This window comes from Somniosus microcephalus, unplaced genomic scaffold (genome assembly GCF_052327205.1).
Source record: "Somniosus microcephalus isolate GS21.2 unplaced genomic scaffold, FLI_Smic_1.0 scaffold2, whole genome shotgun sequence".
NCBI lineage: Eukaryota > Metazoa > Chordata > Chondrichthyes > Squaliformes > Somniosidae > Somniosus > Somniosus microcephalus.
Window position 1 is genome coordinate 2749720 of NW_028225189.1, and position 14612 is coordinate 2764331.

The 14612-nt window shown below is 47.7% G+C and overlaps 2 pseudogenes across 1 annotated transcript in view; one reads left to right on the plus strand and one right to left on the minus strand.

Moving 5' to 3' along the window:
• The window catches only part of LOC147084096 (uncharacterized), a 140997-nt pseudogene extending 127831 nt beyond the window's left edge, over window positions 1-13166 (minus strand).
• LOC147084094 (uncharacterized) overlaps window positions 1-14612 on the plus strand; it is a 445069-nt pseudogene that overhangs the window by 181592 nt on the left and 248865 nt on the right. The window lies entirely within an intron of this gene.

Consider the following 14612-nt stretch of genomic DNA (forward strand, 5'->3'; position numbering starts at 1 on the left):
CCACAGGTTCACCACTCTCTGGGTGAAGAAATTCCTCCTCATCTCTGTCCTAAATGGCTTACCACTTATCCTTAGACTGTGACCCCTGGTTCTGGACTCCCCGGCCATCGGTATCATTCTTCCTGCATCTAGTCTGTCCAGTCCTGTTAGAATTTTATAAGTTTCAATAAGATCCCCTCTCATTCTTCTAAACTCCAGCGAGTATAAGCCCAATCGACCCAATCTCTCCTCATACGTCATTCCTGCCATCCCAATTCCCACAAACTCTCTGTGGCTGTGGGGTGATCACCTCCTGGAACGTGCGCTCCAGGAAACTCTCAGCCTCCCGTCTGCCCAGCAGTGACTCCAGCCGCTCCCCAAGCTCAGAGACCCTGAGCTCGAGTTCCAGCCACGGGAGGCGCTTCCTGCACACGCGGTTCACCAGGACACGTGAAGCGTCCCGGAGTTCACGAATGGCACAGGAATTGCAGCCATCAGTCCCATCGTTTGGCTTAAAATCTGTCTACTTAAGCTATAGATATATCTGATGTTAGGTTAGTGTCGCCTTACCCCTGTTTATTATTCAATCAGTGATTGCCCCTTTGCCAGGCCCGCTGCTTGCGGCCCCTCTCCCAGATTCCAGCTCCAGCTCTGTGCTGCCTGCGGCCCCTCTCCCAGATTCCAGCCCCAGCTCTGTGCTGACTGAGCTGCTCTCACCTGGGGACAGCAACTGGGGCCTGAAAATCAGCTTCACTGCCCCTGGGCTGGGAAAGAGCGACATGAGACAACATTCTCCCTCTTACTACTTTCTACACTCCTTTTACAGGATTTTCGAAGTGGAGCATTTACAGACAGGAAGCTCAGACCAAACATCACGTCAAGATCTGACAGAGTCACTCGATTCATCAGGACCTGAATATCATCGGCTTTTGCACATGGAAGGAGAGAGCAATGATCGCAGCGCAGACAAACCGCACACGTGTTCCATGTGTGGACTCGCCTTCAGCCGATTGCCTGCCTTGGCGAGACACGTGCTCCGTCACACCGGGGAGAAACCGGGTAAAGGTGGGGACAGTGGGAAGAGATTCAGTTCCCCATCTGCGTCAGATGTTCATCGGCGCAGTCACCCTGGGGACAGTCCATTCACCTGCTCAGTGTGTGGGAAGGGATTTGTTTATTCATCCCACCTGCTGAGACACCAGCTTGTTCACACTGATGAGAAACCATTTAAATGTTCTGACTGTGGGAAGAGCTTCAAACACTCCGGGGATCTGAGGGAACACCAGCTTGTTCACACCGATGAGAGTCTGTTTACATGTTCCGACTGTGGGAAGAGTTTTAAAAGCTCCAGGGTTCTGACCAGACACCAGCTAGTTCACACCGGGGAGAGGCTATTTCCCTGCTCTGTGTGTGGGAAGGGATTCTCTGATTCATCCACCCTGTTGACACACCAGCTTGTTCACACTGATGAGAGAGCCTTTAAATGTTCTGACTGTGGGAAGAGCTTTAAAAGACCCGGAGCTCTGACCACACACCAGCTTGTTCACACTGATGAGAAACCATTTAAATGTTCGGTCTGTCAGAAGAGCTTTAAACGCCCTGGGGATCTGAAGGAACACCAGGTTGTTCACACTGATGAGAGACCGTTTAAATGTTCTGACTGTGGGAAGAGCTTTAAATGCTCCGGGGCTCTGACCACACACCAGCTTGTTCACACTGATGAGAAACCATTTAAATGTTCTGTCTGTCAGAAGAGCTTTAAATACTCCGGGGACCTGAAGCGACACCATCTTGTTCACACTGATGAGAAATCATTTAAATGTTCTGACTGTGGGAAGAGCTTTAAAAGATCCGGGGACCTGAAGCAACACCAGCGAGTTCGCACTGATGAGAGAGCGTTTAAATGTTCTGACTGTGGGAAGAGCTTTAAACGCTCCAATGACCTGCTGAGGCACCAGCGAGTTCACACTGTTCTGTAGCGCAGGGCCCTGCAGACAGCTGGGGTGACATGAACGTGGAATGGATGAATGTTTTATAAATGTTGTACTGCTGTTTAATCTTTCAATCTGTTGTGCTGATGATTCCCTTGATTTGACTGTTCATGTTATTTCATTGAATGTACAGCACAGAAACAGGCCATTCGGCCCAACTGGTCCATGCTGGGGTTTATGCTCCATGCGAGCCTCCTCCGACATATCCTCCTATGTTTATCTGGCTTCTCCTTAAATACATCTATGCCATTGGCCTCAACTACTCCTTGTGGAAGCGAGTTCCACATTCTTATCACTCTCTGGGTAAAGAAGTTTCTCCTGAATTCCCTCCTGGATTTATTAGTGACTATTTTATTGATGGCCCCATAAAAATGATTAGATTCTGTTAAGCTGACCAGTATGTTGTTGTACTTTGTCTTTTTCTGATGAATGAAACATTACTGAGCCCCTGTACCCATGTTATGGGATGAAGTGCCAGACAAGTGAAGGCACAACGTCTGGGTGTGAATCTGATAATAACCTCGCGGACCGTATAGGTGTGATAACCAGATGGGCTTGTGGTTATAGTCTGGTCACAGATGGACTAAATTCCCTGAATTAGCAGGAGTTCAGGAGGCGGTCAACAGACGGGTCCAAACAATCCCATTTCCTGAGCGGTAACCAAGCTTGTGTATAATAACAGGCCACTTAAGCCATTGTCAGTTGGAACAGACTCGAGAAGATCGCGCGCGAATCCACTGTACTTCTATTCTCCAGATTAAGGGAATTATCACCCGATCTGTGTTATGCAGCGCTCTTAATAAAGCCTGGAGAGACAATTTGTGTTCTTGTGAGCTTGATTATCTGGTATCCGAAACCCTGGGACTCCCGATCATTAGAGTCAACCTCAGTGTGTGGAAAGGGATTCCCTGGTGTATCCCACCCGCTGACACACCAGAGTGTCCACAGTGTGACTGCGGTGGGTCGATTCCACTGTTGCCGATGCCTTTAATCACATCCAGGACTGAACCATGTTAATTCAGGCAACTGGGGTTTGTTAATGTTAAAACCCCAATAACTGGGCTGGATTTAAAGATTATTCCCTGTTCTCTCAGTACTAGTGAGCAGAGAGAAGCTGATGTTATAGAATCATAGAGCACAGTAGGATGCCTTTCGGCCCATCGTGCTGGTGCCGGCTCTCTGAAAGAGCGATGCAATTAGTCCCACTGCCCTGCTCTTTCCCCACAGCCCTGCAAATTTCTGCTTTTAGTATATATCCAATTCCCTTTTGACAGTTACTATTGAATCTGCTTTTGCAGACTGACCAATGCTGAACAGATAAATAGGAACATAGTAGATAGGAGCAGGAGTAGGGCATTCGGCCCCTCGAGCCTGCTCCGCCATTCAGTGAGATCATGGCTGATCATCCAAATTCAGTACCCTATCCCTGCCTTCTCCCCATATCCCTTGATCCCTTTAGCCTTAAGAAATATATCTAACTCCTTCTTGAATACATTTAATGAATTGGCCTCAACTGCCTTGTGTGGTAGAGAATTCCACAGGTTCACCACTCTCTGGGTGAAGAAATTCCTCCTCATCTCTGTCCTAAATGGCTTACCCCTTATCCAGTACTGAGGGAGCGCCGCACTGTCGGAGGGGCAGTACTGAGGGAGCGCCGCACTGTCGGAGGAGCAGTACTGGGGAGCACCGCACTGTCGGAGGGGCAGTGCTGAGGGAGCGCCGCACTGTCGGAGGGGCAGTGCTGAGGGAGCGCCGCACTGTCGGAGGGGCAGTACTGAGGGAGCACCGCACTGTCGGAGGGCCAGTAGTGAGGGAGCGCCGCACTGTCGGAGGGGCAGTACTGAGGGAGCGCTGCACTGTCGGAGGGGCAGTACTGAGGGAGCGCCGCACTGTCGGAGGGGCAGTACTGAGGGAGCGCTGCACTGTCGGAGGGGCGGTACTGAGGGAGCACCGCACTGTCGGAGGGGCAGTACTCAGGGAGCGCCGCACTGTCGGAGGGGCAGTACTGAGGGAGCGCTGCACTGTCGGAGGGGCTGTACTGAGGGAGCACCGCACTGTTGGAGGGGCATTGCTCAGGGAGCACTGCTCCATCAGAGGGGCAGTACTGCGGGAGCGCCGCACATTCGGGGGAAGCAATGCTGTGGGAGTGCCGCATTGTCATAGGGGCAGTAACGAAGGAGCGCTGCAGTGTCGGAGGTGCCGTCCTACGGATGAGACGTTAAACCGAGGCCCCCGTCTGCCCTCTCAGGTGGACGTAAAAGATACCGTGGTGCTATTTCGAATAAGTTATCCCTGGTGTTTTGAGCCCAATATTTATCCCTCAATCAACATGACGAAAAAGCAGATTATCTGGTCATTATCACATTGCTGTTTGTGGGAGCTTGCTGTGCGCAAATTGGCTGCCGCGTTTCCCACATTACAACAGTGACTACACTTCAAAAAGTACGTAATTGGCTGTAAAGTGCTTTGCGACATCCAGTGGTCATGAAAGACGGTTAAGAAGGCAAATGGTATGCTGGCCTTCATTACAAGAGGATTTGAGTACAGGAGTAAAGAAGTCTTACTCCAATTATATCTTCTTAGGCAGTCCCTCGGAACCGAGGATGACTTGCTTACACATTAAAAATGAGTTCTCAGGTGACTGATGAGTCCACACAGGTGGGGCAGACGGTGGTTGATGGGGCAGGTGGGTGGGGTGCTTGGGTTGATGTGCGCTCCTTGCGTTTGGCTTCCCCTTGCGCCCGGCGGAGAGACTCGAGGTGTTCGGCGCCTTCCCGGATGCTTCTCCACTTTGTGCGGTCTTGGGCCAGGGATTCCCAGGTGTCGGTGGGGATGTTGCACCTTTTCAAGGAGGCTTTGAGGGTGTCCTTGAAGCATTTCCTCTGCCCACCTGGGGCTCTCTTGCCGTGTCAGAGCTCCGAGTAGAGCGCTTGTTTCGGGAGTCTCGTATCGGGTATGCGGACAATGTGACCCGTCCACCGGAGCTGATTGAGCGTGGTCAAAGCTTCGATGCTGGGGATGTCGGCCTGAGCGAGAACACTGACGTTGGTGCGTCTATCCTGCCAATGAATTTGCAGGATCTTGCGGAGGCAGCGTTGGTGGTACCTCTCCAGTGCACCTCAAAGTGCTGGAGACGTACCACAAATGCTGCCTCCAATTATATAGGGCCTTGGTGAGACCACACCTGGAGTACTGTGTACAATTTTGGTCTCCTTACCTAAGGAAGGATATATTTGCCATAGAGGGAGTGCAACGAAGGTTCACGAGATTGATTCCTGGGATGGCGGGACTGTCGTATGAGAAGAAATTGAGTAAACTAGACATGTATTCTCTTGAATTCAGAAGAATGAGAGGGGATCTCATTGAAGCATACAAAATTATTACAGGGCTTGATAGGGTGGATGCTGGGAGAATGTTTCCCTTGGCTGGGGAGTCTAGTACCAGGGGCCACAGCCTCAGGATAAAGGGTAACATAAGAACATAAGAAATAGGAGCAGGAGTAGGCCAATCGGCCCCTCGAGCCTGCTCCGCCATTCAATAAGATCATGGCTGATCTGATCCTAACCGCCAATCTACTATAACAGAACCCTCTCCTGAATCTAACAGAATTAGACACACGAAATAGGAGCAGGATCAGGCTACACGGCCCCTGGGCCTGCTCCGCTACCCACAGGGCCATGACCGATCCGAACTTAGACTCATGTCCAAATTCCTGCCCGCTCCCCGTAACCCTTAATTCCCTTTACTTCTAGGAAACTGTCTATTTCTGTTTTAAATTTATGTAATGATGTAGCTTCTACAGCTTTTTGGGGCAGCATATTCCATGGACCTACCACCCTCTGAGTGAAGTAGTTCCTCCACATCTCAGTTTTGAAAGAGCAGCCCCTTATTCTAAGACTATGCCCCCTAGTTCTAGTTTCACCCATCATCGGGAACATCCTCCCCGCATCCACCCGATCCAACCCCTTCACAATCTTATATGTTTCAATAAGATCGCCTCTCATTCTTCTGAACTCCAATGAGTAGAGTCCCAATTTACTCAACCTCTCCTCATATGTCCATCCCCTCATCCCCGGGATTAACCGAGTGAACCTTCTTTGTACTGACTCGAGAGCAAGTATGTCCTTTCTTAAGTATGGACACCAAAACTGTACGCAGTATTCCAGGTGCGGTCTCACCAATACCTTGTACAACTGAAACAATACCTCCCTATTTTTATATTCTATCCCCCTAGCAATGAAAGCCAACATTCCATTGGCCTTCTTAATCACTTGCTGCACCTGCATACTAACCTTTTGAGTTTCGTGCACCAGGACCCCCAGATCCCTTTGTACTTCAGTACTTTCCAGTTTCTTGCCATTAAGATAATAACTTGCTCTACGATTTTTCCTGCCAAAGTGCATAACCTCACACTTTCCAGTATTGTATTCCATCTGCCAAATCTCTGCCCACTTACTTAGCCTGTCTATGTCCCCTTGCAGGTTTTTTATGTCCTCCTCACTCACTACTTTCCCTCCCATCTTAGTATCATCTGCAAACTTTGATATGTTACACTCGGTCCCCTCCTCCAAATCGTTAATGTAGATTGTAAAGAGTTGGGGACCCAGCACTGACCCCTGCGGAACACCACTAGTTACTGATTGCCAGTCTGAGAATGAACCATTTATCCCAACTCTCTGCCTTCTGTTAGATAGCCAATCCTCTATCCATGCCAGAATATTACCCCCAATCCCGTGATTTTTTATCTTAAGCAATAATCTTTTGTGTGGCACCTTGTCAAATGCCTTTTGGAAGTCTAAATACACTACGTCCACTGGTTCCCCTTTATCCACCCTACATGTTACTTCCTCAAAGAACTCCAGCAAATTTGTCAAACATGACTTCCCCTTCATAAAACTATGCTGACTTTGTCCTATTAAATTATGATTATCCAAATGTCCTGTTACTGTCTCCTTAATAATGGACTCCAAAATTTTACCTACCACAGATGTTAGGCTAACCGGTCTATAGTTTCCAGCCTTCTGTCTACTGCCCTTTTTAAATAAGGGCGTTACATTAGCAGTTTTCCAGTCTGCCGGGACCTTTGCTGAGTCCAGGGAGTTTTGGAAAATTATTACCAATGCATCCACAATCCCTACTGCCACTTCCCTCAAGACCCTAGGATGTAAGCCATCAGGTCCAGGTGATTTATCCGCCTTGAGTCCCATTATTTTACCGAGTACCACTTCCTTAGTGATTTTGATCATGTTTAGCTCCTCCCCCCCTTTAGCCCCCCTGTTAGTCCAGTGTTGGGATATTCGTAGTGTCTTTTCCTGTAAAGACTGATATAAAATATTCATTAATGTTTTTTCCATCTAACTATCTTCCCTTTCTTAATCAATCTTTTTGTTATTTTTTGCTGTCTTTTAAAGTTTTCCCAATCCTCTATTCTCCCACTAGATTTGGCTACCTTATATGCCCTTGTTTTTATTCGAATACTATCCTTAATTTCTTTACTTAGCCACGGATGGCTGTCTTTTCTTTTACAGGGTAGGCCATTCAGGACTGAGATGAGAAGAAACTTCTTCACACAGAGGGTGGTGAATCTTTGGAATTCTCTACCCCAGAGGGCTGTGAAGGCTCAGTCATTGGGTATATTCCAAACAGTGATCGATAGATTTCTGACTAGTAAGGGCATCAAGGGATATGGCGATAGGGCCGGTGAATGGAGTTGAGGCAGAAGATCAGCCATGATCTCATTGAATGTCGGAGCAGGCTCGAAGGGCCGAATGGCCGACTCCTGCTCCTATTTCTTCTGTTCTTATAAATGCAAGTCTTTCTTTCTTTCTTATTGTGTCCAATTCTGGCCACCGCACTTTAGGAAGAATGTGAAGACCTTAGAGAGGCTGCAGAAAAGATTACCAGAATGGTACCAGGGATGAGGGACTTCAGTTATGTGGAGAGACTGGAGAAGCTGAGATTGTTCTCCTTAGAGCAGAGAAGGTTAAGTGGAGATTGACCAGAATGGTACCAGGGATGAGGGACTTCAGTTACGTGGAGAGACTTGGATTTTTCTCCTTAGAGCAGAGAAGGTTAAGTGGAGATTGACCAGAATGGTACCAGGGATGAGGGACTTCAGTTACGTGGAGAGACTTGGATTTTTCTCCTTAGAGCAGAGAAGGTTAAGTGGAGATTGACCAGAATGGTACCAGGGATGAGGGACTTCAGTTATGTTGAGACTGGAGAAGCTGGGGTTGTTCTCCTTAGAGCAGAGAAGGTTAAGTGGAGATTGACCGGAAGGGTACCAGGGATGAGGGACTTCAGTTATGTTGAGACTGGAGAAGCTGGGGTTGTTCTCCTTCGAGCAGAGCAGAGTAGGTTAAGGGGAGATTGCCCAGAATGGTACCAGGGATGAGGGATTAAGTTACGTGGAGAGACTGGAGAAGCTGGGGTTGTTCTCCTTAGAGGGCGGTGGAGGCCAGTTCATTAAATATATTCAAGAAAGAGTTGGATATATTTGTTAAGGCTAAAGGGATCAAGGGATATGGGGAGAAGGCAGGGACAGGGTACTGAATTTGGATGATCAGCCATGATCTCATTGAAAGGCGGAGCAGGCTCGAGGGGCCGAATGGCCTACTCCTGCTCCTATCTTCTATGTTTCTATGTAGAGCAGAGAAGGTTAAGGGGAGATTGACCAGAATGGTACCAGGGATGAGGGACTTCAGTTATGTGGAGAGACTGGAGAAGCTGGGGTTGTTCTCCTTAGAGCAGAGAAGGTTGAGAGGAGATTTGATGGAGGTGTTCAAAATCGTGAGGGGGTCTGGACAGAGTAGAATGAGAGAAACTGTTCCCATTGGCGGAAGGCTCGAGAACCAGAGGACACAGATTTAAGGTGATTGGCAGAAGGTCCAAAGGCTCCTCACAGCTTACTGTCCCACCTAGCTTTGTATCATCAGCAAACTTGGATACATTACACTTGGTCCCTTCATCTGGGTCATTAATATAGATTGTAAATAGCTGAGGCCCCAACACTGATCCACGCGGCACCCCACCAGATACAGCCTGCCAACCTGAAAAAGATCTGTTTATCCCTACTCTCTGTTTTCAGTCCGTTAACCAATCCTCTATCCATGCTACTATATTACCCCCAACCCCATGTGCCCTAATCTTGTGTAATAACCTTTTATGTGGCACCTTATCGAATGCCTTTTGGAAATCCAAATATACTACATCCACTGGTTCCCCTTTATCTACCCTGCTAGTTACATCCTCAAAAAACTCTAATAAATTTGTCAAACACGATTTCCTTTTCATAAAACCATGTTGACTCTGCCTAATCATGTTATGATTTTCTAAGTGACTTGATACCACTTCCTTAACAATGGATTCCAGCATTTTCCTGATGACTGATGCAGCTTTCAAAAACTCTTATAATAATGTGTCCGTGACTACACAAACCACTCTGGGTACAGGTATATTGTGTATCAGTAAAACAGTCCGTGACTACACAAACCACTCTGGGTCCAGGTATATTGTGTATCAGTAAAACAGTCCGTGACTACACAAACCACTCTGGGTCCAGGTATATTGTGTATCAGTAAAACAGTCCGTGACTACACAAACCACTCTGGGTCCAGGTATACTGTGTATCAGTAAAACAGTCCGTGACTACACAAACCACTCTGGGTACAGGTATATTGTATATCAGTAAAACAGTCTGTGACTACACAAACCACTCTGGGTACAGGTATATTGTATATCAGTAAAACAGTCCGTGACTACACAAACCACTCTGTGTACAGGTATATTGTGTATCAGTAAAACAGTCCGTGACTACACAAACCACTCTGGGTCCAGGTATATTGTGTATCAGTAAAACAGTCCGTGACTACACAAACCACTCTGGGTCCAGGTATATTGTGTATCAGTAAAAGAGGTTTATTAAGCATTAAAAATCCGGTACAAAGAAGTAGTACTTAAGAAGAGAGTCACAGTCTGTTCGTTCAAACCCCGGCATTCCTTCCGAGTGAGCGCGGCGCAAGTCTCCTGATGTATCTTGCTGTGTTCCGTTGACCCATGCGCGCTTCCTTGGGATCTTGCTGTGTTCTGTTGACCGAAGCTCCTATCAATCTCTGGTTACACGGTGCGCGCTTTCGATGTTCAAAACCTATATCTTTATACCCTTTTCCCTCTCGTTTTGCCGACGTGGCAGTAATTAACCCTCTAACACCTGGTAAAAAGTCTTGCTCCCTCGTTACCCATCTTATGACCTTGTTTGATCCTTCTGACTTTTTCTCCATGCATAACAAAGTACCCTTATCTCAGATCTTCACTTTTCACAGAACACTTCCTAGAATGTTGACAAACAGTCGGTCCATCCGATAGCTGGACCAATGAAGGACGTCTCCAACTCTTATCTATCTCTCTAGTTTTTATCTCTTTAAGCATAATATTGCTGAATTCCTCGTCTCCATAAACTTAGCACAACATTCCATTACTTCAGTAATTTTAAACAGGTTTTTAGTCAGGTTGGCATAATCCCATCCTGCTTTGTTCTCAGCCATTCTCCATTTTATACAGGCTTTTAGGATCTTAACATACAATCTCACATATTATAGTTATATAAAAATGGTTATCGAATCTTAATAATGTTTACTAAATCCTACAGGTACACCCTATCCTACATATCCCTACCTTGAGGGCGAGGCATTTGCCGACCCCTCAAAACTAAAATCTTACATATGGATTATTTTTCTTCCGTTTATGTAACTCTAACATGTTCTGGGCTGTGATCATATTTAAATGTGATTGGGCATTGGACTTTAGGTGTTTCAGGTAGCAGGTGTCGAATAGTAAGCACATCATTACTACAAGTTGGGATATGACCAGTACATGGGAAATTATCCTAATCCAATGAGGAATTTCCATGTTTGTCCCTATGTTGTCTTATTAGTCCTAACAGTTTTTGACTCCCTACCTTGTGACATTTGTGTTTAACTGGGTAGATCTTAAACAAACTTCTGATCTTACATAGTTCAAAGTTTTACTACATGGGTTACATATCTCAAATACAAAATCATTACAAGTTGGAGAACAACCAGAGCGTGTGAAATAATACGAGCCTAAGGGCATGCTGATGTATTAAGCCCAATATCCCACCAGTGTGTGTTGTCCCTTATGCTTTCAATTTCAATATCTATTCTCCAGTTGTCTTGCTCCAAAACATAAAAAATGCTTTAGGGAGGAGTTCAGTCGTATCATGAGCTCACTGAAACCCTCAAACAATAGGGGAATGTCGGGTCTGAATTGTGCCACATAACTGTGCAGCTCGTACTTAAAAACGTGTTGGTTGATGGGACAGGTCCTGTTAGACCCGTAAAGCATGGTAGTTGTGGTGGTAGTGACACAGGAGGCACCACCAAAATCACCTCATACTGGATTCGTACTGGTTTTTCCCACGCTCTGTTACCTACAAAACACAATTATTAGTCACAGTTAAATTCAGTCTTACAATCATTTCAAGCGACATTACAGTTTCACATCTACTTCCTGATCTTCCAAGTCGAGATCCTTTCTCCCTTCTGTTTTTCAAAATAGCGGCCACGGGATCTTTTACACCCACCTGAGAGGGCAGACGGGGCAGCGATTTAACGTCACATCCGAAAGATGGCACCTCTGACAGGGCAGCTCTCCCTCAGTACTGCCCTAGAGTGTCAGCCTAGATTACGTGCTCAAGTCTCCAGAGTGGGACTCAAACCCACGACCTTCTGACTCGAGAGGTGGGAGTGTCGCTCACTGAGCCAAGGCTGACCCCTCTTAAACTCCAGCCTAGTTACTGGGGTTATCAGCGTTTTCAAACCGCCCCCTGCCCCCCCGACAACCCCGTAATTGCCATTATTAACACAGAACAGTCCTTCATGTGATTGACAGCAGAATGGGACCAGTGCGCTCAGGTGTGAACTCGCTGGTGTCTCAGCAGGTGAGTTGAAGTGGTGAATCCCTTTTCACACACTGAGCAGGGGAACGGCCTCTCCCCAGTGTGAGTGCGCTGGTGTATCCGAAGAGTGGATGAGTGCGTAAACCTCTTCCCGCAGTGAGAGCAGCTGAACGGCCTCTCCCCAGTGTGAGTGCGCTGGTGTATCTGAAGATTGGATGAGTGCTTAAACCTCTTCCCGCAGTGAGAGCAGCTGAACGGCCTCTCCCCAGTGTGAGTGCGCTGGTGTATCAGCAGGTGAGATGGACTGGTGAATCCCTTTTCACACACTGAGCAGGGGAACGGCCTCTTCCCGGTGTGGGTGAACTGGTGTCTCCAAAGATTGGATGAGTGCGTAAACCTCTTCCCGCAGTGAGAGCAGCTGAATGGCCTCTCCCCAGTGTGAGTGCGCTGGTGTGTCAGCAGGTGAGATGGACTGGTGAATCCCTTTTCACACACTGAGCAGGGGAACGGACTCTTCCCGGTGTGCGTGAACTGGTGTTTCCGAAGACTGGATGAGTGCGTAAACCTCTTCCCGCAGTGAGAGCAGCTGAACGGCCTCTCCCCGGTGTGGATGCGTCGATGCTTCTCCAGGATCTTGGAGCATTTGAAACTCTTGTCGCATTCGGAACATTTAAACGGCCTCTCATCAGTGTGAACCAGCTGGTGTTCCCGCAGAGTGGAGGGATGAGTGAATCCTTTCCCACACACGGAGCAGGTGAACGGCCATTTCACAGAGTGACTGCGTTGATGAGTCTCCAGCTTGGAGAGGCAACTGAATCCCTTTCCGCATTCCCGACATTTGCACGGATTCTCCTCGCTTTGGTTACACTTGTGCCTCCCCAGGCTGCACCTTTGGTTGAATCCACGTCCACACACAAGACACGTGTGCAGTTTGTCCGCACTCTGATTGCTGCTTTCCGCTTCCATATGGCGATGATATTCAGGTCCTGATGAATCGAGTGACTCTGTCAGATCGTCGTGTGAAGTTTGCGTTGAGCTGCCCATCTGCAGTTCCTCCCCTTGCAAGAGACAGTAAAACAGGTTTATATAAATAATTAATGTAAATACAGCAGAGAAAATAAAGACTTCCAAAAGGCATTTGACAAGGTGCCACAGAAAAGATTACTGCACAAGATAAAAAAAACCACGGGATTGGGGGTAATATACTGGCATGGGTGGAAGATTGGCTATCTAACAGAAAACAGAGAGTTGGGATAAACGGTTCATTCTCGGGTTGGCAATCAGTAACTAGTGGTGTTCCGCAGGGGTCAGTGCTGGGACCCCAACTCTTTACAATCTATATTAACGACTTGGAGGAGGGGACCGAGTGCAACATATCCAAGTTTGCCGACGATACAAAGATGGGAGGGAAAGCAGTGAGTGAGGAGGACATAAAAAACCTGCAAAAGGACATAGACAGGCTAAGTGAGTGGGCAGAGATTTGGCAGATGCAATATAATGTTGGCAAGTGTGAGGTTATGTACTTTGGCAGAAAAAATCAAAGAGCAAGTTATTATCTAAAGGGCGAGAAACTGCAAAGTGCTACAGTACAAAGGGATCTGGGGGTCCTGGTGCATGAAACACAGAAGGTTAGTATGCAGGTACAGCAGGTGATCAGGAAGGCCAATGGAATCTTGGCTGTTATTGCAAGGGGGATGGAGTATAAAAGCAGGGAAGTCTTGCTTCAGTTATACAGGGTATTGGTGAGGCCACACCTGGAATACTGCGTGCAGTTTTGCTTTCCATATTTAAGAAAAGATATACTTGCTCTCGAGGCGGTTCAGAGAAGGTTCACTCGGTTGATTCCAGAGATGAGGGGGTTGACGTATGAGGAAAGGTTGAGTGGGTTGGGCCTCTACTCATTGGAGTTCAGAAGAATGAGAGGCGATCTTATCGAAACATATAAGATTGTGAGGGGGCTTGATCGGGTGGATGCGGGGAGGATGTTTCCACTGATGGGTGAGATTAGAACTAGGGGGCATAATCTAAGAATAAGGGGCTGCCCTTTCAAAACTGAGATGAGGAGAAACTTCTTCACTCAGAGGGTGGTAAATCTATGGAATTTGCTACCCCAGAGAGCTGTGGAAGCTGCAACATTAAATACATTTAAAATGGAGATAGACAGTTTCCTAGCAGATAAGGGAATTAGGGGTTACGGGGAGAGGGCAGGGAAGTGGACGTGAGTCCAGATTCAGATCAGCCATGATCCTATTGAATGGCGGAGCAGGCCCGAGGGGCTGTATGGCCTACTCCTGCTCCTACTTCTTATGTTCTTATGAAAGACTGGCCTTTATACAGCGCCTTTCACGACCAACGGTTTTACAGCCAATGAATTACTTTTTGAAGAGTAGTCGCTGTTGTAATGTGGGAAACACTGCAGCCAATTTGCATGATAAATAATGGCCAGGACACCGGGGATAACTCTCCTGCCCTTCTTCGAAATAATGGGATCTTTTATGTCCACCTGAACGTCTCTTCCGAAAGACGGCCCTCCGACAGTGCGGCGCTCCCTCAGTACTGCCCCTCCGACAGTGCGGGGCTCCCTCAGTACTGCCCCTCCGCCAGTGCGGGGCTCCCTCAGTACTGCCCCTCTGACAGTGCGGCACTCCCTCAGTACTGCCCTTCCGACAGGGCACCGCCCCTCCGACAGGGCGGCGCTCCTTCGGCACTGCCCCGGAGCGTCAGCC